The 24,806-nt window shown below is 41.5% G+C and overlaps 1 long non-coding RNA gene across 1 annotated transcript in view; it reads right to left on the minus strand.

Moving 5' to 3' along the window:
- LOC129524861 (uncharacterized) overlaps window positions 1–24,339 on the minus strand; it is a 44,125-nt gene extending 19,786 nt beyond the window's left edge. Inside the window, exons 1-2 of the long non-coding RNA XR_008668800.2 lie at window positions 24,206–24,339; window positions 23,566–23,636 (exon numbers count right to left, since the gene is read on the minus strand). This is a non-coding gene — a long non-coding RNA (uncharacterized lncRNA). The remainder of the gene's footprint in view (window positions 1–23,565; window positions 23,637–24,205) is intronic.
- Window positions 24,340–24,806: the final 467 nt, after the last annotated feature.

A 24,806-nucleotide genomic window follows, 5' to 3' on the forward strand; every position in this document is an offset into this window, starting at 1 on the left:
AAAAATCCAAAAGAATTTAAATATGTTGGAAAGATATCTGCACTCTCATGTTTATTGCAGCACTAGTCACAATAGCCAAGAAATGGAATCAACCTAAGTGTCCATCATCAGGTGAAAGAATAAAGAAAATATGGTACATCTACACAGTGGAATGCTATTCCACTATAAAAAGAATAAAATTCTGTCATTGCAGCAACATAGATGAACCTGGAGGAAATAATATTAAGTGAGATAAGCCAAACATAGGACAAATACCACATGATCTCACAATATGTGGAATCTAGGAAAGTTGATCTCATAGAAGTAGAGACTAGAATGGTAGTTACTAGAGGTTTGGGGAGGGGAGAGAGGAGGGAGAAATGGGGAGAGGTCGTTCAACAAGTACAAAGTTACAGTTAGATAGGAGGAATATTTTCTAGAGTCCTATTACATAGTAGGGTGACTATAGCTAATAATAATCCTATCATATATTTTAAGATAGCTAGAAAAGAGGATCTTAAAAGTTATCACCACAAAGAAATGATAAAGGTTGGAAGTGATGGACATGCTAACTCCCCTGATTTGATCATTACACAGTGTACACATATATTGAAATATCACACTGTACCCCATACACACGGACAACTATTATGCATCAATGACAACAATAATAAAGTATAGCACATACAATTATGCACAGTACATAATATTTGATGATGATAATGACTGACTATTATTGGTTTATGTAAAAAGTATACATAAAGAATTCTTCAAACTGTCAGGGAGTAAAAGCAATCCACCATCAAAGGGCAAATACGAGGTTTATCTCAGACATGCTATAATTCTTTTCTAAGTAAAAAAGAAAAGATTTGCTAAAATCTGATATGAAAATAATTTATTTTTAAATATAAGGATCACAGACAGCATTCTCAAAAATTAGTAAAATATAGCATCCTTAACCCACTTTTGAAATGAATTTCCAACAGAGTATACCAGCCAACTAAGAGACGAATCAAATATAGAATTAGGAATAGATAAGTTGTAGTTAAAGAGACTGGTGAAAAATGATGAAGCCAACTAACTATAGGCTAAGATTGAAAGTGAAAATTTGATTGCAGAATAGAATATGCACATTAGAAAGCTGGAAAAATTCTACAAAGCAATATAACCAATGAAAGAGGGGAGGGAGATATGAAAAAATAGAAAGGAACAAATCTTATCTTCATAGCAGATGAATATTGTTCAAAAATGACGTCTAATTTAAAAAAGTTAATGACTAACTTCTTAATGTTTTTCATAATATTTATTTTAAAGTGTGTTCATTTAGGAAACACTCACTCTCTTATGATGAAGAAATGTTTATCTGTGGTTTAGAAGTTCTTTATGTTTATTCAATTTCTTTTTATTCTGTTAAAGTTAAAATTAAAATTTATCTATTAGGTTGGTGCAAAAGTAATTGCGGTTTCCAACCACAATTACTTTTGCACCAACCTAATTTTTTTTAATAGTATGCTAAGTGCAATGTGGTATCTTGGATTGGATCGTGGAACATAGAAAAGGACATTAGTGAAAAAACTAGTAAAATCCAAATGAAAGCCATAGTTAATAGTAAATTAACTGTGACAAATGTACCATGGTAACATAAGATGTTCATATTAGGAAAGTCCAGGTGAGGAGTAGTTGGGATCTTTCTATACTATCTTTGCAACTTTTCAGTAAATCTAAATTAATTCCAATACAGAAAGTCTCTTACAAAATAGTATGTGTCATATTTACCTATCCTTTAATCTAAATCTTTGTGAAGAATGATGCCTAGGATCGTGTTTCTCAAAATTTTACACTGGCTGTTTCTGGGTAGTTGGCTTCAGGGTGATTTGTTGCTTTTGCTTTGTATACTTTTTGTATTGATTGAAGTTAACAACAACTGATTATCATGTTTATTACTAATATGGTCGGGCTGTGTCCCCACCCAAATCTCACCTTGAAATGTAATAATCCCCATGTGTCAAGGGCAGGACCAGGTGGAGATGATTGAATCATGGGGGCAGTTTCCCCCATACTGTTTTCATGGTAGTGAATAAGTCTCAGGAGATCTGATGGTTTTATAAATGGGAGTTTCCCCTGCACAAGCTCTCTTGCCTGCTGCCAGGTAAGATGTGACTTTGTTCCTCCTTTGCCTTCAACCATTTTTGTGAGGCCTCCACAAGCCGTGTGGAACTGTGAGTCCATTAAACCCCTTTCCTTTACAAATTATCCAGTATCAGGTATGTCTTTATTAGCAGCGTGAGAATGGAGTAATACAATTACCAATAATATTATTCTAAATTTTAACAAAACAAATACAATGGTGAATGTAGATGAATATTAACATGAGGAACACTTACAATATAACATTTAAAAGCAGAGACAAAAACTAAAGAATGTCGTATAATTTTATTTTCAAAAGTATATGATAAAAATGACTGGAAGGAACTATATTAAATTATTGCTGGTGTTTGTCTCTGGATTAATAGCTTTTATTTTCCTCTTTATGCGTTTACAATTTTTTATATTATAGTTGTTTAAGCAATGAGTATACATTTATAATAACTGAAAAATAAACACTACAGTTTTAGTGTTATCCAGTGAAGTTAGGACTGGCACTTGGCAAGTCAACTGCAAAAGTTAATTAAAGCAGTGAATCATAAAATGTGATATATACATACCTTAAAGATTTAATTTTAACTTAAAACATATGGATGTTCATTCACGTGCCACTCTTTTGATGTTGAGCCAAGGCCCTTTCTTTGTGCCGGGGTCTGATCTGAGTTCTAAGCAGTCTTTCTTTCAAAACCACCCATAATGCATCATCCAGAAGTTTCCATTTTGGTTTCTTAAAGGCAGAATGAGACCTTTAAGATACTGATAAAGCAATTTTTCTTACATTTTTACTCTCTTCTCATCTTTCATGTGTCCTTTACATATACTTTGATAGTAATTTATTGAAGCACTTTGTCATTATTAAATCTTTCATCAGTTTACATAATATTTATGTAAATAATAAGATTATAATATTTGCATAAACAGTTGCTAGGCCAGCGAACAGAAATAGGTTTGGGAAGACACATGGCTAACTCGTGGTCGTCACAACTGGTGGGAATAGAAGTGCCAGGGCTTGATAGAGAGTAGTCTTCGCCATAAGCACTTGACATGCTTTGGGCATCAGTCAGAAGGTTTTACTGAGGAAATGGAGAACCTTACATAACAAGTTGATGAAGTCAAGGAAGGTTATGGGAACTCCTGTACAAAAACATAAAAATGGCAGACTCCACTATGTCTTGCTACCTTACATGTAGCTGGAGGAGGTTACCACCAAATTTCTTCTCATCTGGTATTCTCTCCACTCGCACTTGATAACTGTGATACCTTCTTGTGGTTCCTTTAACGTAGGTAAAATGCTGATGGATGACAAACGGGACATTAGCGCCTTTTCTAGTTGGCCCCCACTATAAGGTGGTAATGGTACTTCTATTGCACAGATGAGGAAACTGAGTCACAGAAAAGTGCAACCCTGACCTATATCTGACTCGAAGTGCACTGCTCTAATCAACTACCATCGTGGCCTTTTTTGGTGGTATGGGGTTAATGATTAAACTAGAATGTGAACATATACAAAGAAGGTACTTTTAAAATTGTCTTTTACATTGTCAGTACAGAACAGTTTTTCTCCAATAATATCTCATAACATTTCCTTATTTTTCTGTGTCTTAAAATTATCAGCTATACAGAAATAGTGTGCATGTCATGCCATCTTCCTCTGTCCTATATATTTAGAATAATTCATCTCCATCTTTCTATTCAGGGCCGGTTCTACAGAATCCCTATTCTCTTTAGGACTATCCACATACCACACAGTCCTCAATTTCACAAATACTATTTGCAGTTCCAACTTATATTATCAGCTTGAAATGTGCAGTGGAAGTGCCTGTCCTCTTTGTTAAATACCGTACCAGCTACCCAAGCTTTTCCTACATTTGTGGCTCTGATCTCCTTGGCATCACAAGTTTCATCTTTTTTTCATCACTCTTATCAGCTTATGCCCATTTTCAAAGATTTCTCCCTCAACATGATTTCTTCATATTATTTCTTCTTGTTACAGCTAAGCTCCTCCAAGGAGTTGTCCAAATTTGCTCTCTGCTCCCTCATTTCATCTTCTTTCACTCCCAGCTTTCTGCTGCTTTTGAAGAATGCCAATGGCCACCATCTTCCCAAATGCAATGCCTGTCTGTTCTCATATTTCTTGACCTCTCAGGAGCAAGCTATTGACACATTTGACTACACCTTCCTTCTTGAAACCCTCTATTCTCTGTAATTCTTAAGCATTGTATTTTCCAGGCTTTCCTCCCACCTCACTGAACCTCCCTTGATTCCCTCCCTGGCTTCTCTTCTGTCCAATCTCTAAGTGCTGAAGGATTCCAAAGTTCTGCTCTACACCATAAGTTGACCTCATCCAGTCCACTGGCTTTATATACAATCTATATACTGATAATTCCTTCATCTATTTCTTCTTCTCCTTCCTTTCCCCTGAACTTTACATACATTTAAATACTACTTGGTAGCTCCACTTGCATGTATAACAGCATCTCGTACGTAACATATACAAAATAAACTTAATTACTCCCAGGCAGTCTGCTCACCACCCCATGACTTGTCCAGGAGGTAAATGACACAATTCACAAGTAGTTCAAGTAAAACCAATCTAGATGACATCTTTGATTTATATTTTTATCTCACACCCAATCACATTCAGTTCATCAGCAAATTCTATCACCTCCACCTCAGAAATGTCCAGTGAATCCCTACCTCTCCCCATCCATGCTGCTATCCTCTGGTCTAGATCCATATCATCTCCTTCCCAACCTGGTGTGTGGTAAAACCTAAATTTAAGGCCCAAATTTTGACATCTGTTGAAACTGGGAGGGTCTCACATGGCCTGATCCCAAGCTTCCCTCTTTTCCTGCAGATAAGACGCACCACCCAAATAACCTCTGTATCCAGGGACCAAGTAGCTCCTGCCTATTCCTGAGTAGCAGGTTTCAGTTTGCTGCCAACCTGCAGAATTATTCAGACAAACCAATGACATCTTTCTGCAGGTCACCCCATCCACTTGATACTACACAGCTGTTGGCTATTCACTCTGTTCCCAAGTGCAAGCTCCGGGCAGCCCTGGATGGCATGTGGTGCCCCCCCGCCCAAGGCTGTGAATATGTGTGACTAATAAAATGCCATCTCACCTGCCCAGGGCCCAGTGTCATGTACCTGCCTATCTCCATCATCCTCGGGTGGGATTCCCTCCCTTGCCAACAATGAGCTTACAACACCTGGATGCCACTGAAGTCTGATTCAAATGGTTTCTTCTCTGAGAGGTCTCCTTGGCTCCTGCTATCCCACAGTCCTCTCATTTCTACTTGGCACTTGTCACTATCTGTAATACCTTATTTATTTTTGTTTGTGCGTGTTTAGTCTCCGGCACCTCCCACTAGAATGTGAGTGCCACATCCAACATTAGCTAATCCCTGAGAGCCACTTTTAGATGTATCCTGTGGATAGCCACTGCCTCCCACCACCCAGCCCTCATCGGAGCCCAAGCTAGCAGCACCCCTCACCTGGATGATTGCACTCACCTCCTCGCTGCTCTCTCTGCTTCCACTCCTGCCCCCTTCTCTCCTCATGGTATCCAGAGGGACCTTCTAAAAGTGTGAGTTAGATCAAGCTGCTCCTCTACTCAATATCTCCTGCCACTGCCTCATGCTCCCTCACGCAGAGTCAATACCCATGTCCTTATCATCACTTACCAGTTCTCAGTCTGGTCCCACACGTTCCTGCCCTCATCTTCTGCCATCTCCCCTTTACCACCGTGCTCCAGGCACCCTGGTTTGCTTGCGGATCAGAACTTTGTACTTTGCTTTTGCTGTATCCAGAAGAATCTTTGCCCAGATATCGACAAGAGTCCCACACTTCCTTCTGTTTAAACATCATGCATTAGAGAAGCCTGTGATTCACACACCCTTCCCTCTCTATCCTGGTATCCTACTTTCCTCTTCTTAGCATTTTCATTTATTTTCTTTTTTTCTGATTTGTTTATTCTCTGTCTACCCCGCTAGATTGCAGGGAGGAATAGGGATCCTCTCCGACGCACCACTGTGTCCCCAGCTTCCAGCTCCTATGTTAGGGTCCTGAAATATATTTGTTTAATTAATAAGTTTGTGTCTTGCTTACCATTGTATCTTTAGAGCCTCAAACAGTATATGGCACACAATAATAATATTAAAAGTGATTTTAAAATAACAGGCAGGCTTAAAAACGTATCTAGCACTGAGTGTGTGCCAGGTACTGTTCTCAGCTCTTGAGATATGATATTATTTAGTTCTCCGAACAACTATGTAGGGCAGGTACTGTTCCTAGTCACAGATTAGGAAAGTGAGGGACAAAGAAGCCAAGTAACTTGCTCAAAGTCACATGCATGGTAAGTAAAGCCATCAGGATTCAAAACCAGGAGGTCTAGCTTCAGAGCGTGTGCTGTTAACCACTTTAAATAAATAAACAAGTCATGAAATTGTCGTCAAAAATTTCTCCTTGTGACATCCTCCTTCAACCCAACAGGGCATGAGGACATGACAGCTGTTTCCTACGTTAGCAGCTCTCTTTACTAGTATAGTCGGAGAACGCATTAACCAATACTACATTGTATAAAAAGCACTACCTAAAACACCAATAAATATCACACTAGGGCATGAGAAAAAAATGTTAAAGAAAGATTATTTATTTTAGTTGCTTACTTAACCTCTGAAGGGTTAAAAGCCACTGATATCCTAAAAGGAAACTTCTGTATTCTAATTTATGCCTATCTATGTCTCAACTGTCAGTAGGAATGCAGAAGGTCAACTCAGGCTGCACCAATAGGTGTTTCATAAGCTAAATGGTGATAAAGAATTAGATCAGCCAAAAAGCCAACCTAGAAATGGAAATGAATACGCACTTTCAGCAGGCCATTCCTCACAGGATATAAATTAGAACCACTCCAAGATATAGTAGGTGTTCACTCAAGTTTCTCTGTGGGTTTTCATAGCCCTTAGACTGTTGCGTTTGAAGTGAAAGCTAATAAAAGTCCAGAAACAAATTTGAAAAGGTATTGGTACCAAGAGATTAATTCAAGAGTTTTTAGAGGAAGTACCCTCCACCTTGAATGACTTTGGAATGAAAGAGGAGCGTCATTGCACATATGGTCTTCAGGAATGCCCTAATGCAGAGTGAGAGGCATGGGCTCTTGTAGCCCATCACCTTCTCCCACAGGAGGAAAAAAGCTGCACTCTGTTATTGGCTTTTGGCAGCAGGTAAAAGAGCTTAAGTGTCCCTTCCATAACCGTGAGGCTCTGTGACCTGCAGTCCATCTGGAAAATCTATTTTTCAAACGCAATCAGGCTCACAAAGGTAAGAGGCAGAAAGCAACTATTTTGACCTCAAAGTCCTTAAGAGTATCAGCAGGTTTTGTCAACAGAGACCAAATACAGTGAAGAGTGAAGACAATTGCCAAGATGATTCAAGTCCAACACCCCTCCCTGGATTCTGACCAAAACAGACCCCTGCAGATGAAAGTGTTGCTCGTAAGAAAAAAAAAAAAATTGACCAGAATAATTCACACCATCTACATCGGTTGACCTCACCAGAAACTCTAGGGAAAACAGCCTCTGGGATCATGATCTAGGGACCTAAAGGTTACAAGAATTTCATTGCTGAGTGGTTGGGCTGGAACCTAATGGAAATGGCTGAGACCCCACAGGGACCTCCACCACGAGTAAGGTCAACTTTAAAATTGAATCAGGTTGGAAGAGTCACGTTATGCCTTGGAGCCAGGCAGATAACCCTGACTAGCAAATGAAGCTTCAGTGAGAGGCAAAACTCAGCAATTTTCACTTCATTCTTTTCCAATATATAGCTAAAGTGCCAACGTAACATGACATTTAAACCTTACAATACAATATTAAGAGAACACAAATGCAGCACAGCAAGTATTTTTCAAAGGGGGCTACTAAGAGGCTGAGCTTGGAGATTTAGAGTCAAGTTGATTTACAGTTACCTAATTATAGATAGGAACCCTGATCACCATTCCTTGGGCCCCAAATTTGCTATCTTCATAGATTGAGGGAATTCACCAATGGAACTCTCAAGGTGCCTCGTGGGCAATCAGTAAAGGCCTGGGGAATTTTACCCACATTTAAGATAGAGTGAAACAAATCCAGAACATGGTTCATGAGATGGTTCTAAGTTTAACCTCAGGATGACATTCTAAGATCATTATGTAGGAGCTCAGAATTTAGATTCTATGCTAAATAACCTCTGTGAACACCAGAAAGAAGGGAGCTTGCTCAGCTGGTTTTTCCAAGGATCCAGGAAGCTCCTGTTCCCACCAAGGCTGCTACATTTGGTATGATGTGATGGGGGCAGCCACATGGAGTCTGGGACTGGCACCAACACTGAGGAAAGCCCAGCTGGGCAGATGTTTCTGAAGCACCATGCCATATCTCCTGGGCCTACCCACTTTGAGGACAACTGGAGTGGACACTCACACCCCTACTGCGGGGTGTCCTGTGTTGAGTGTGCCACCTGTACCAGGCACGAGCAGGTACAGCCCAGAAGTACAGGGACTTAATGTCCCCAGGAGCAACCCTCCACCAATGGGAGACAAAGATCTGTAGATAAATGTCCTAGCTTTCCCCATCTTCCATTCTGGAGAGTTCGGTAGAAATTTTGAATTCTATGTGGTTCCTCAGAGGTGCCCCAGCAGGGCTGAGCCCCAGTTGCTCATGTGGTCGGCTCATTACCCCGGCATGTGGTGGCTTTTCTTCCTGCCCTGTCCCTTTCCCTCTCCCTTGCTTCTGCCTCTTGGGGTCCCTTCCCAAATAAACTATTTGCTCTCAAGTTCTTGTCCCAAGCTCTGCTTTCAAGGAACTCAAACGGTGTGTCAGCCACTAGAAGGAAAGCGGGAAAACAGATACAAGCGCACGCACTCAGACACACACATGCACTCACACACATACACATACATACACATCCTCACACACACACACTCACACCCACACAGGCACTCACACACATACACTCTCACACACAGGCACTTACACACACTCACACACACACACACACACACTCTCGCACACAGGAACTTACACACACTCACACTCACACACACACTCACGATCCCCTGGGTCCAGCAGCAACTGCCTCTGAACATTTCCGTCATTTGAGCCACCCAATCCCCTTCCCTTTTACTGTTCTACTGAGGGCAGCCAGCATCAAGTTTCTTACCACTTTGCAGCTAAAGAAGCCCCAAAGAAGACAAGTGCTTGGGCATCTCAAATAAATAATAACAACGACACTTCCCCTACTTGTTCCTCAATTGGCAAGCACTTGTATAACTAGCGCTCAGTTAGCATGATGCCTGCCACATAGTAGGCACAAATAACATGCACTAAAGAAGTGATTATCTACTGCCTGCTCTTACCTCCCCCTGTTGAGAAGAGGTGAGAGGAGGGCCTGGTATTTTTATACATGGTATGGTAAGGGCTCACACTTAGCTGGTGCATACCGGTATGGCCGTGCTGTACATAGTTGCTCCTCGGAGCCCCTGCATGTCCCCTAGCACCCCCTCCCACTCTCTGGGCCACCAGAAATCCCCAGACCTCTCCAGGATCCAGTAAGTGAAGAAAGGTTAATACCCCAGCAGGGGCTCCAAGACAGCATCTGATTGGTCAACCTGGTTTTGCTGACTGTATAATATTTTGAATATTACCCTTGCATAAGGCCTAATATTTTCACTCCCAATGCTTTTAAAATTAATCCTCATAAAGCTCTAAAGTAATGCAGCACAAACTCCTTAACACAAAAGAAATGTTTTTCCTCCAGACCTACCATACTGCTAAAAATGCAGAGGAAACAGCTTTCTAGATTGTCTCTGCATGAATATTAATAATAGTACAATCCGCCTGCAGATGTAGTCTTAGGCTTTTCATCTGGCCACATGATGCGCTGAGAAATCAACTGATCTGCAAAACTTTTCCCTCCTTCGTTAATACAGCTCCTTCCACGAGCAGCAATGTGTGATTCTTTCAGATTTTCTTTACCCCCACAGCTGATGTTGTTCAATGGATTTTTTGGCACAAAGAGGAACTCCCATCTGTATCCCAAGTCCAAAATAATCAAGAGGTTTTAGAGTTTATTTTTTCATGCACTTTTCTTCCTTCATCTTCTTTAATTTTCATAGATTAGGTATTTTTCAACTTTAAAAACCAGGTCTAATTACAGGCTCTTTGGAGGAATCACAGTGTACGGTCTGATTTTTCTAAACAGTTTGGGGAAATTTCATGTATGGCTTCAGAGTCGAGTGATCCCACTCATTTATAACCTGGGTAGAATTCTACAACAGGTGTGCTGAGGGATGCAGGAAAACACGTAGAGAACATGTTCCACAGGTGTTGGTAGAAAATCTCCAGATAATTCAGAAAAAGACAGCTCATGTGAATAACCCTCCATGGCCAAGATACAGGAAAATACAGAATAAGAATGGCTGCATTTTAGACATTTCAGTTTAAGAAAGAACTAGGTCCAACCATCAAGTGTAGATAAACCTGCTAAGGAAAAAAAAAGAAAAAGAAAAAAAAAACCATTCTGCAGGAGATTTGGCAGGAAGTAGGGTATTAGGAGAGAAAGAGAACAGGAAACTGGGATGATGTTGAAATCAATCGTAGTTTCAGATGGAGGCCAGGCGAAGTGGCTCATGCCTGTAAATACTAGCACTTTGAGAGGCTGAGGCAGGCAGGTTGCTTGAGTCCAGGAGTTCAAGACCAGCCTTGGCAACATGGCGAAACCCAGTCTCCAAAACAAACAAACAACAACAAAAAAAACCCTGTCAGATTCAATTACCTATTGATGATTACATGATTGCTGACTTTGTTTCTTCTCTATCTACCATTATCCTTCCTCTTTGAAAGAATCTTTCCTTTCTACAACCCTGTATTGTTTTCCTGTAATTGTCGTAATGAATTATCACAAACTTGGTGGTTTAAAACATCAGAAATGTCTTCTCTTCTGGTTCTGGAGCCAGAAGTCCCAATCAATATCTTCAGGCCAAAACAAAGTGTCAGCAAGACCACACCCTCTTCAGTGGCTCATGGGAAGAGTTCATTCCTCACCTCTTTCAACTTATGGTTGCTGCTGGTGTTCTTTGGCTTATGATCACATTACCTGACCTTCTGCCTCTGAGGTCACAATGCCTTTTGCTCTTCTGCTTGAAATCTCCCTCTGCCTCCCTCTTATAAGGACAGTTGTGATTGCACTTATTTCTCATCTAGATAATCCAGGGTAAGATCTTCATTCAAGATCCTCAATGGAATCACATCCTCAAAGTTTTTTTGCCATGTAATATAACAGTCACAAGTTTTAGGGATTAGAACATGAACATCTCTGGCAGGGCATGATTCAGCTTATCACAGACCCTGTGATGGAAGCTGTGGGTTCCACCATAGGGAACCTCCCCCACCCCCCGGCCCCCATACATGCCAATGGTGTCTCCTGAAAGTGCTTAAGATTCTCCATGGGGTGTTGGCCCTCAGCTGCTGCCAGAATCAGGCCAGAGGACCAGGGAGTTAGTGCCTCACAGAGCAGTCTTCTGGCAAAGGCATATAGAAATTGGAGGATAAATATCCCAGTTCACATGGAACACCTCAGAGATATTCTGTACCGTCTCTTGGAGTTCTCTTTTGGGGTAGAGCTCTAGCTACCCACCATGGTAGCCTGCTTGGTGATGCACGTTATTTGCTTCCTTTCCTTCCCGGACCTTCTTGTCCCTTGGTCATGTTTCCAGGGATGTGCTCCTACATAAACTACTTGCAGTGAAAGCCTGTCTCAAGATCTCCTCCTGGAGGAAACCAACCTCAGACAGGGCTCATGTTCTTACCTTCTGATTCAACCCCATTTTCAGGCAGCATGGGCTGTACACACCCCTGCAGGGCAAGGGCCATAGCCAATTTACCTTTCCATTGCCAGGGTCTGCTGAAATGAATTAAGGAAAGGGAGAAACCAAAATATGACTCTGAGAACCATATGGTTTAGGGCCTCTGGAGTCACGTGACTCAGCCCCTGAAAGTCAGACCGAGTCTAGGGGGTAACAGATTGAAGATCAAACTCTTTGCCGGCAAGATCCTAAAACAGGAATTGTCCTATTCAGAACTCAGGGCGTTGTTCCCAAATTCCTTTCAAGTTGGAGGATTTTACTGTTCCTTCTGCATGCAGACCATGATAGTGTTAATCTTCTATAAATAGAAAACAGCCCCAAAATGTATAATAATTGCATACACCACTCCTTTTGTCAACTTTTTGATTTAGTGCGAGTTGCTGCAGAGCTGGGTTTTATTGTATTATGATACAACAGTAATCTTTTCTGAGGCTTTCACTTTATTTTGTTACATTTATCTAGCGTGCCAGATTCACACTCCCACAGTAACCATATGGGGAAAAGCCACAAAAGCTGTTAAGTACATTTAATTACTGTTTTGATGAGCTCATATTTTAATTATGTTTATTGATTCTGTGTATATTGAAATAGTTTTAGCATTTCCAGAAGAAAAAAAAACCAGAATCAATATGCAGCAATTACTGAACATTTTATGATTGTGTGTGTAATTAAAACTTTCATAAACTATTTTTGAAGCACATTTCCCCCTAATCCTATAGCAGTGATTAACTGAGTTTCTTACTGTGCTTAGGTAAGCTTTGGTTTTTCCTCTATGTAGAAGGAAAATAGGGATCAGAACAAAATATGTTTATAGTCAAATATTTCTGACTTAAAATGTCTCCCTTCCAAAACAGCAGAAAGCACATATTGTACCTTACACGATTTGCTAAAACACCGCTAACAATGATAAAACACAAATTTAAACTTCCTAACAATTCGGTGTTGCCAACTCAAAGATTAGTCCAACTGTCAGCCATACATATGTTGTTGCTAAGTGACAGATTAAAAAACAAAAAACCGCAACCCTGCAGTGTCTGCCTCCATCCTTTTCTCATACTGTTGACGTTTTTACAGTTCTTGGGGAATTTTTACTTAAAAAAAAATAAAACTACCTAAGCCCCACCTTGTTCAGAGAATTAAATCAGTGCCATTTTCATCTTCTGCATTTCATTACTCTTTGTCCAGGAGAAAACAAAGCCAAAATAGGGTGCTGTCTCTTCAGGAGGTGATGCTAGCTGGTCTGTTCCAGGAGCAAGTACTTCAAGCAAAACCAATTTACCCGGGTCTGTGTTTCTAAAAGCACCATTCCCCCAACCCCCTTCATCAGCATCACCAGCAGCTTTTGGAAACCCAGAAATTCTTGGGTCCCACCTGGGCGTCTGAGTCTCTAGAGAGAGCCACAGGAATCTGAGTTAGAAATACGATTTCCAGGTCTCATGCACACTCACGTTTACGGGTCATTGAGGGCATTCCAAAAGGCTTCTCCCACTCCTCTCAGTTTTCTCATTCTAAAGTGGATCCTTCACAGTTTGTTCCAGAAAAAAATCATGGCTTGGAGCCTGCAGGTGCTACCTGCAGACAAATTGTTCCCTAAGACAGTCTGGGTAGGCAGCTTCATTCCCCTGAATGGGGGCAACCTGTGTCTACCCATGCTCTCAAACAGCAAACAGCAGGGGGCTACCCTCAGCAAGTGCACAGGACACCTGTTCTCAAGGAACTCGCCTCAGGAAATAATTGTTTGGGATCCAAACTTACCAAAAGCCTGATTGAGAGGAATGTATTCGCTTCCTGTAACTGCTGTAACAGATTACCACCAACTGGTGGTCTAAAACCACAGAAATCTATTCTCTCACAGTTCTGGAGCTCAGAAGTCTAAAGACAAGGTGTTGGCAGGGTTAATTCCTCTGGGAAGCTCTGAGGGAGAGGCTGTTCCGTGCCTCTTTCCTAGCTAGTGGTGGTTACTGGTGATCCTTGGGGTTCTTTGACTTGTAGATGCATCAGTAGAATCTGTGGCTCCATCGTCACGTTGTTTTTCTCCCTGTGTGTCTGTGTTTCTGTGCCTGAATTTCTCTCTCCTTATAGACACCAGTGATCAGCTAGAGCTGAATGTAAACTAGCGTGACCTTGTATTAGCCAATCGGGGTTTCCCAGTGAAACAGACTAATAGGCTCTCTCTCTATATATAGAGCCTATTATAATATATGTACTTACAATATATATAGTCTAATATATATTAGTTTGTATGTAATATATACTTTATATATATCAATTTAATATATATTAGTCTATATTATTGTCTAATATAGATTAGTCTATATATAAAAAATATATAGACTATAATAGACTAATATATAGATATATATTATATATAACTATACTCATATATTAGTCTATATATAATATATAACTATATATTATATATAGTTTAAAATATATGTTAGACTACATATATAGCCTATATGTAGGCATATATATACATATATAAAAAACTATATAATAGATACAGACTAATGGACTAGCATATATATCTCCCTATATATCTGTAGCCTATTAACCTATATATAGATGTATATATTAGTCTGTTAGTCTATATATAATATGACTATTATATAATAGACTGTAGACTAATATAATATATATTATGTATAGACTTAGATATGTGTGTGTGTGTGTGTGTGTGTGTGTGTGTGTGTGTGTACAGGCTATTTATATTGGTCTCTTGCAGGGCATTATTCAGCCTACCACCTATGGTGGAAGCTGTGGGTTCCCCATCTGTAACCTCAGACTCATCATTTTAGTACATGCCAACTGTGTCCCCTACATATATAGCATATTGGTCTCTCTCTATATATGTATAAATCTATACGTCCACAGCCTGTCAGTCTTTTTATATATATATAGCATACACACATACACACACACGCATACACACACACACACACACACACACACAAAATGAGGAATAGGCTCACATGATTATGGAGACTGAGAGGTTCCAAGATCTGGAGTCAGCAAGTTGGAGACTGAGGAGAGTTGGTGGTGGAGATCCAGTCTGAATCCAAAGGCCGGAGAACCAGGTGTGCTGACGGTGTAAGTAAGTCCTACTACAAGGGCAGGAGAAGACCAATGTCTCAGCCCAAGCAGTCAGGCAAAGAGACATAATTCAACCTCCCACTGCCTTTTTGTTCCGCTTAAGCCCTCAATGAGTTGCTTGACACCCACCCAAATTGAGGAGGACCATCTGCTTTACTTAGTCCATCTATTTAAATGCTAATCTTTTCCAGAAACACTCTCACAGACACACCTAAAAATAATGTTTAACTAGCTATCTGGGCATCCTGTGGCCCAGTCAAGTTAACACATAACATTAATAAACACAAACTTCATCTTGATTACGTCTGCAAAGATCCTATTTCCAAATAACATCCCATTCACAGGTGCTGGGGGCTAGGACTTGACTATATTTTGAGGTGGACTACAATTTAACCCACAGCAATGAGTAATGTTTATGGAGGGCTATTTGAAGAAATGTCTTCCACCCATTCTCCTCAAGTCTCAGATAGTTCATGTTTTGTCTTTAGATTCAGCAAGACCATCAAAAGCTGCATCCCCAGGCCTTCTTGCTTTGGGTCCTCCCAGAAAGGCTTTCCTGAGAAAGGGATTTCGGTCAGTTTCTAATGATTCTTGCTGAGGGGTGCTGAAGTGGAGGAGTGTTACTCTGAGTGTGGCCCATAGATGGATGTCATTCCTCAAACTGCATGTTCACCAGTCCTCAAAGATGAGGATCCTTCACCAAAGTGGGTTGAGAAGTGCTACTGCAAAGGACACCAGCTACATTACTCTGGTCCCTTATGAAGTGCATTGGAAGACATTTATTTTACTGTTAGGTGCTAGTTAAGTCCTTCCCAGTTAAGAAAACTATGTTTATTGCTCTTCAACAACTGACCATGTCTCCCTTTTCTATCTGACTCTAAGAATCTTAATTATATAATAATGTAGCCCAGGCCAGTAATTAAATTAAGAGACTGAGTCTGGGCAGGGGGGATGTTGGAGGCCTGGAGACTCTATGACACTAGGAAGCGTATAACCTATCTCAAGACATTTATACCTACATTTTAAAAACATGTATTCATTCATGCCTGTAATCCCAGCACTTTGGAAGGCCGAGGTGGGCCGATGACGAGGTCAGGAGATCGAGAACATCCTGGTGAACACGGTGAAACCCCGTCTCTACTAAAAATACAAAAAAATTATCTGGGCATGGTGGCAGGCGCCTGTAGTCCCAGCTACTCAGGAGGCTGAGGCAAGAGAATGGCATGAACCTGGAAGGCGGAGCTTGCAGTGAGCCAAGATCTCACCACTGCACTCCAGCCTGGGCTACAGAGGGAGACTCTGTCTCAAAAAAAAAAAAAAAGTATTCATTATGGAAATTTTCAAACATATAAAAATAGATAGGTTTCATAAACTTGTCATTTGGATTCAGAAATTGTCAACATTTTGGTACTCTTTATTTACCTACCCCACTTTTTTATTTTATATATTTTAAAATATATTTTATTTTATATATTTAAAAATACATCTCAGATGTTTTGTGGTTTTACTGGCACATGTACCATTATCATACTTATGAGAATTAATGATAATTCCTTAATATCCTCTAATATTTAATCCATATTCAAATCTTGCAAATCCAAAACCAATGTTAGTTTTGCAGTTGGACTAAACAAGGCCTACACATTGCATTTATTAGTTACAGTTCTTCATTTGCTTTTGTCCTATAACAGTCTCTCCTTTCACTGGTTTGTAAAACAGGATAAAAAACTTTTAAAAAACACTATGTGGGCCAAACACAATGCCACTTCAGTTGAGTTTGCTCATGTGCTGCCATTTTGAAATCTCTTGTGAGGCCCAGATATTTGCATTCAATTTTTCTCCCTGAGTTTGACTTCCTATTTTAATTTCCATTTTCCCTGCATCTGATTTTCTAATTTGATTTTGAGGTTACCACTTCATTCTGTGTGTTTTTGCCATAAGCTCTCAAATCCTTGACAGGATGATTTGGGCTATAAGTAAGTTGAATTACAGTTATGCACTGCATAATTAGGTTTTGGTTGTTAGGGACTGATATACAACAGTGCACCCATAAGACTATAATGAAGTTGAAAAATTCAACATCATAGCCGTTAAAATGTCATAGCACAATCATTTAAAAATAAACAAATTTAGTGTAACCTAAGTTCACATGTTTATAAAGGCTATGGTTGTGTACAGTCATGTCCTAGGCCTTCACATTCACTCACCACTCACTCCCTGACTCACCCAAAGCAACTTACCAGTCCTACAAGCGTCATTCATGGTAAGTACCCTATACAGGTGTACCATTTCTTATCTTGTATAGGTATTTGTACTATACCTTTTCTATGTTTATAAAGATACACCCTGTCACGCTTGTGTTCCAATTGCCTATAGTATTTAGTGCAGTACCATGCTATACAGGCTTGTAGCCTAGGAGCAATAAGCTAGACCATATAACCTAGGTGTGTGGTGGGTTAATCCACCTAGGTTTGTGTAAGGACACTCTTTAATGTTTGCACAACAACAAAATCTCCTAATGATGCATTTATTAAAATGTATGCTCATCATTAAGGGACACATGACTATACATAGTAAATACGTGTTTGACAAAAGCCAAGATATAAAATCAACCTAAATATTCATCAACCGATGAATGAATAAAGAAAATGTGGTGTATATACACATGGAATTCTATTTAGTCATAAAAAAGAAGAAAATTCTGTCATTTGAGGCAACATACATAAACCTGGAGAACATTACATTAAGTGAAATACGCCAGGCACAGAAAGACCAATATTGCATGTTCCCACTCATATGTGGAAGCCAAAAAAGTTGAACTGTTAGAAGTAGAGAGTAGAATAATGGTTTCTAGAGACAGGGAAGGGTTGAGGGAGGAGGGATAGCCAAGGGTCGGTTAGCAAATACCAAGTACAGCTAGGCAGGAGGAGTAAGTTCTAGCATTCTATAGCAGGATATGGTGATTATAGTTAACAACAATTTATTGCATATTTTCAAGTAGCTAGTAGAGCATATCTTGAATGTTCCCAATACAAATAAATGATAAATGTTTGAAGTGATGGATTTGCTAATGACCCTGATTTGATCACTAATGCTGTATACATATGTATCAAAATATCACACTGTACCCCATAAACATATACAATTACTATGTCAATTAAAAATCATAATAAAAGCATAAATATAATAAATCCTTGAGATAACAAAGTTCCCAGGAAGCTGAGTCCCATTGTTTAAAAGTCACCCCTGGCTGGGCACGGTGGCTCACACCTGTGATCCCAGCATTTTAGGAGGCTGAGGCAGGAGGATCACCTGAGGTCAGGAGTTAAAGACCAGCCTGGCCAACATGGTGAAACTACATCTCTACTAAAAATACAAAAATTAGCTGGGTGTGGTGGTGCGCCTGTAGTCCCAGCTACTTGGGAAGCTGAGGTGGGAGGATCTCGCTTGAGCCTGGGAGGCAGAGGTTGCAGTGAGCTGAGATCACACCATTGTACTCCAGCTTGGGCGATAAAGCAAGACTCCATCTCAGAAAAAACAAACAAACAAACAAAAAAACTCACCTCAAGTGTTTAGCCTGCTGGTTCATCAAGTGCCAATCAGCTCTGATAGCTGACTTGCTTAAATCAGCTCACAGCATGAGGTGAGGCTCTTGGCCACTGTAAATCCCTCCAATTGAAAGGGAGGGCAGAGCCAGGGAAATGCTATTTTGCCTTTTTGTTTTGTGATCAGTAAGAAGAAGCCCATCAGAGGTAGTTATCAGATTCTAGAGTTTGTCATTTATGCATGAATTCAGCAATGTGTTTGACAGAAAATTCCAGTGAATCCAGCAGAGTTGGGGTAAGGAGTCAAGATCTCACTGGGTTTTTATGACATTTATTGAAGATCTTCATATAGTATTAAATTAAAAAAAGGCAAGAAAAAACAAAACAAGACTTTTCAGTAAAACTTCTCTGTCATTTCTTATTTTGAGGACTGGGAAATTTCCAAAGTAACTTAGAACACATTTGCTAAAAGGTCTACAATGGTGGGGGAGGAAATTTTCCCTATGAAAAGATTTATCGCATCCTTTCTCTTGGGATTCATATGTAACACATAGATGTATGACAATAGCTCAGGATTCATTCGAAAGGGAAGAACAATTAACACATGTGTTAAGTTTGCTCTGGCTGTGTGCTCAGCAGTATTCTAGGTTTTGTGGGAAATCAAAAATGTGCGAGGCAGTTTTTGCCATCCAATAATTAACAATCCAGATGGAAGTTGGAAACTCACACATGGAGAGCCTCGTATTGGCTGATGGAATGAGTGGTTCCATAAGCAGCAGTGTCTCAGGAGCTCTGTGGATATACACCAGGCGGTCTCACTGCCTCTTGTCCCCACCCAAGTCCATCCCTGATAAGTGAAACCGTGGGCTCACCCTACTGTGGGCCCCTCCTCTCCTCACAAGCCTTCGAGACTTCTCTCCTGTGCAGTCACTTCGCTCAGAATGAAATGCAAACTCTTTCCTTCGACACTGAAGGTCCTCCTCAGTTTCATCCTTCTTTGTCTTTCCAGTGGGATCTCCTCCTTCCTCCCTCTGTCCCTCACACACACAGGCATGCACAGGTGTGTATGCACACACACAGCACATTCGAAATTCCCTGAAACACCACCTCCAAGAATTCTCATATTTTTCCTTTTTGAATGGAGGATCATATGGTATAGGAAACAAAACAAGCGTGGGCCCCCAAACGTTTTGCATTTGAATTTTCGCCATCTGTGGACTGTGTGACCTTGGGTAATCCATGTAGCCTCTATCAGCCTGACTTTACTTATCTACAGAATGAAGATAGAAATCATGCCCACTCTCAGAGTTGATGAGATAGGACATTTGTAATGTGATTACTGTGTGGCTCCTTGTGGCCCTCAACTCAGTAGCTGATTTTCTAATCCTGGCCTGATTTGATTGACTCCCTATCCCTTCTGCCCCAAGGTTTAGGAACACAGCTCGAGAAAATAAAAGAGAGAGTCCTGAGCAGACAGAGATGAGCATGGCAGGAGCTCAGGGAGCAAATGGAGACTGGAAGCTGAAACACTGGGGTCAGCACTAAGAGAGCAAGATGGGGGACTTCGTGCTGCAGCTTCCTGGCTTCCTGGTTCCTTCCCCGCCCTCGTCCTGCTTCCTTCACTCACCGATTCCAGGCCCTTTTAAGGCTACCCAGAGCAACCTCACCCAGTAAACTACACTCACTCAGGCCTTGACTGAGGCTGTGTTGACAACCACTAAAGTTGCCACTTAACTCCAGCTCTTTAAAAGTCCGATTTCATAACAGGATGATGTGATCCCGGCAGCATTTGCGAGGTGCAGCTGCCCGTGTGTAATCAGGCACAGACCACGGCAGTGTGCGTGGCAAGCATTCTGTTCCAAAGTTTCCTACAGTTTCTTGAATTCTAGCAGTCTGAAAAGTGAAAGGAAACAGCACTGAAGGTCTTTAGGGTCAAGATAACGGTGGGAGATGACAGGGAACTCCAACAAGAAATCAAATATCCACTGAATTTATAATCCATATTTAATATGGATTAAACATTAGAGTATTTCATCTCTGCGCTCACAGGCGAAATATTCTAATCGCACAGGGACTAAATACCGCCCCTTCCAAAAAGAAAATCCGCTCTGGTTCCTATGCAACTATGCATCACTGTGTATCCTAAACACAGCCAACACAGTATAAAGGCTTAACACGTGGGCAGCTTTCCTCTGTGATCTGGTTTCGTGAACCTCCTTTCTGGTAATGGCTAACACGCTTATGCTGAGACATAGAGGGCCTCCTTTAGAAATGATCAAAGCTGTGAGAAAGAGAATTCAGGTGAGCACTGGCACATGACTGGTGGGATGATGTGCTTGAATCTGGCCCTGCAGCAATAGAATTAGTTTTCGAAACAGAAGAGAACTACAGATCTCTGTGTAGTTCAGTCTTCTTGCTCCTTTCTGAGGACATTTTCATTCCACAGGGAATCTGGTCACCATGCTGAAAGTTACCAGAGTGGGCTGAAATCTCCCCAACACACAAATGGCCAGCAGTCTTCATAGTAATCCATTCTGCTCATAAGGAAGGAACCCAGGCTCCAGGGACTCTGTTCCTCTCACAAGTGATATTTTCCTATAATAAACACAGCAGCTGCCATTTATTAAGCACATAGTATGTGCCAAGCCCAATACTAAGAGCCTTACGTCATGGTCTTTAGGTCGAATGGCAGGACCATTATATTATATTATATTATATATTATATTATAGGCAAAAACTGTTGTTATAAACTTTTTTTTAAGACAGAGTCTCACTCTGTCACCAGGCTGGAGTGCAGTGATGCAATCTCAGCTCACTGCAACCTCCACCTCCCGGGTTCAAGCAATTCTCCTACCTCAGCCTCCCGAGTAGCTGGGACTACAGGCACATGCCACCACGCCCAGCTAATTTTTGTATTTTTTATTTAGTAGAGATGGAGTTTCACCATGTTGGCCAGGACAGTCTTAATCTCTTCACCTCGTGATCCGCCCGCCTTGTCCTCCCAAAGTGCTGGGATTACAGGCATGAGCCACCGCACCGGGCCATCAACATTTTACAGATGAGAAAGCCAAGTTCATGGAGGTTAAGTAAAGAACACACAGAAAGAGAGGGAGCTGGGGATTCAAATCATACCATCAGTTCCTTTGAACGGTTTAGTCTGAGAACAGTCATTCTCTTGCAGCCTACATCAGGCTTGGCTTCACCAACCAGAAACTTCCAGAAGAGGTCATATATCCACTAATATGATGTATGAAGACTTCCAGCCCACCAGGCCACGGGGAAACTTGGTCGCCCCGTAAGTCCCATGAGTTCTATGTGTTCTCAAGAGCAGGTCCCTCATGTCCCCCTGCCCGGCCCCCTGGCCCAGTACCTCGCCACTCCTGCTACTGCACCCTGGGAATGGCTGCCTGTTATGGCTTGGCTGTGTCCCCACCCAAATCTCATCTTGAGTTGTAGCTTCCATAATTCCCATGTATCGTAGGAGAGACCCAGTGGGAAATAATTGAATCATAGGTGCGGTTTCCCCCATACTGTTCTCGTGGTAGTGAATAAGTCTCACGAAAGCTGATGGTTTGATAAGGGGTTTCCCCTTTTGCTTGATTCTTGTTGTCTCTCTTGCCTGCCACCATGTAAGACATCCCTTGCTTTTCTGCAATGATTGTGAGGCCTCCCCAGACATATGAAACTGTGAGTCAATTAAACCTCTTTCCTTTATAAATTACCCAGCTTTGGCAGCATGAAAACAGACTGATACACTGCCTCTGCCAGTGACTTCTCCTAACACCAGCACTGTGGACTGGGGAGGGTGGACTGCCCTCCTCTTCACTCTTCTGCCTCAAGTGTGAACCACGCTGTACTGATTTGCTAGGACTGCTAGATGGAAGATTAGGTGGTTTAAACAACTCAAGTGTGTCTTCTCACAATTCTGGGGGCCAGGAGTCTGGCCTCAAGGTGTCAGCAGGGTTGATTTCCCTCGAGGCCTCTTTCCCTGACTTGTAGGCAGCTGCCTTCCTGCTTAGTCCTCTGGTCTTCATTCTGTATGTCTGTGTCCTAATCTCCACTTTTTACAAGGACACCAGGCATGTTGGGTTAGGGTGTGCCCTAATGACCTCATTTTAACTGAATTACTTCCTTAAAGCACCTATTTCCAAATAAAGGCACATTCTAGGTGCTGGGGGTTAGGACTTCAATATATGAATTGGTGCGGGACACAAGGCAGCCCATAACACAAGCCCTTCCTTTAATTTTCACAGCAGAACAGCTACCATTGCACACTTTTTAAGAGGGCTTTACTAATCGTTTGGAGAATATGGAAGAAAGCACCACTACAACTACTTCTGCACAGAGGTGCTCTCAAAAGTTGCAAGTCTAGACCAAATCCCCTGGCCACTTGAAAGGACGTTAGCTAACGTCTTGCTTAACACCCTCCCTACAGGGCACAGCGGCTCATGCCTATAATCCCAGCACTTTGGGAGGCCGAGGTGGGCAGATTACCTGAGGTTGGGAGTTCACGATCATCCTGTCTAACATGCTGAAACCCTGTTTCTACTAAAACCAAAAAAATTAGCCAGGCATGGTGGTGGGCACCTCTAATCCCAGCTACTTGGGAGGCTGAAGCAGGAGAATTGCTTCAACCCGGGAGGCTGAGGTTGCAGTGAGCCGAGATCATGCCATTGCACTCCAGCCTGGGCAACAGAGCAAGACTCCATCTCAAAAAACAAACAAACAAACAAACAAACAAACAAAGAAAAAACACCCAACCTGTCTACACTTGGCAGTGACCAACCACTCTCTTATGCCGTTGAAATCAAAATTACTTCTGCACCTTAGAGTCCAGTCCCAACCAGGGAGGTCCAGGGAGAGAAAGAAGTTTTTCTGACTCTTGGCTGTTGGTCTTACCTCTCCAGTTCTCCGTTCCTCTTCCAGGAGTAGCTCCTTCCGGGGTGACTGAGTTTGTCAATATTCATTCCCTGATGGAAAAAACACACACACTACTCACAAAAGAGTGATCTCTGCAGCTCATAGCTGGACAGTTAAATCAGACATAATCATTCAATATCAGTACATTTCCCAGGGTCTAGATGTTCGACTCTTAAAAATACTTAGTGTCTGGCGTGGTGATTCATGCCTGTAATCCCAGCATGTTGGGAAGCCAAGGAAAGAGGGTCGCTTGAGCTCAGGAGTTCGAAGCCAGCCTGGGCAACATCCTACTAGATGCCATCATTTGAGCCCAGGAGATGGAGGCTGTGGTGAGCCAGGATTACACCATTGCTCTCCAGCCCAGGTGACAGAGTGAGACCCTGTCTCAAAAACAAACAAAAACAAAAACAAACCCCACCTTCTCATCTTGGGGGCCTTCTCTCTCCACCAGCCTGATGGGTGGCTTAGTTTTCTGTGGCTGCTAAAAGTAATTCCAAGTGTGCTGAACACTGTGGCAGAGACTGCCAGCTACCCCAAAGGTTTCTGTGTCTCCTTTAGTGCAGAGACAGCCCCTACCTCCCCTGTATCTAGGTAAGACAACATGATGATTGAGTCTCACCAGTGGAATGTGAGTGAAAGTAAATAACTTTGGGACAGAAGAGAAGCAGGTGGGTCTTCTTCACCATCTTTCCTCATCCACTGGCCAGGCATAAAGTTCATCAAGGCCCTAGGAAAGGGCAGAGACACAAGAGGGAAGGAGCCTGGGTCCCTGAGCCGTTATGTAGAATGTCAACTGCCAAACCGACAGTTTGCTAATTGACAGGATTGTTATAGAAGTGAGAAATTCACTTATGTTGAGTGAAGCCACTGAAATTCAGGCTTGCATTACTTATTTACTTTGATAAACACAAAAGCCAACAGGACAACCTAGCTGGGAACTCCCTGGGTCAGGTCCAGGTTCTCTTCTCGCGCCTCCTCCACCGCAATGAGCAGCCACACAGCCTTCACATAGTCTTGCACGCTTCCAGCCATGATAGCTGTGAACTTGTCCGGGATATACACGCCTCCCCATGACAAGCAATAAGTTCAAGGTACACCCATTCGTGAAAAGAAATATCTCAGAGAGTTTACTATACCAGTCATAATCAACATTTAATGTCTACCCCTGAGGAAAATTAACCTGCTTATAGATTTACATAAATGTTCTATTTTGTTTTGCT

This window comes from Gorilla gorilla, chromosome 8 (assembly GCF_029281585.2).
Source record: "Gorilla gorilla gorilla isolate KB3781 chromosome 8, NHGRI_mGorGor1-v2.1_pri, whole genome shotgun sequence".
Taxonomy (NCBI): Eukaryota; Metazoa; Chordata; class Mammalia; order Primates; family Hominidae; genus Gorilla; species Gorilla gorilla.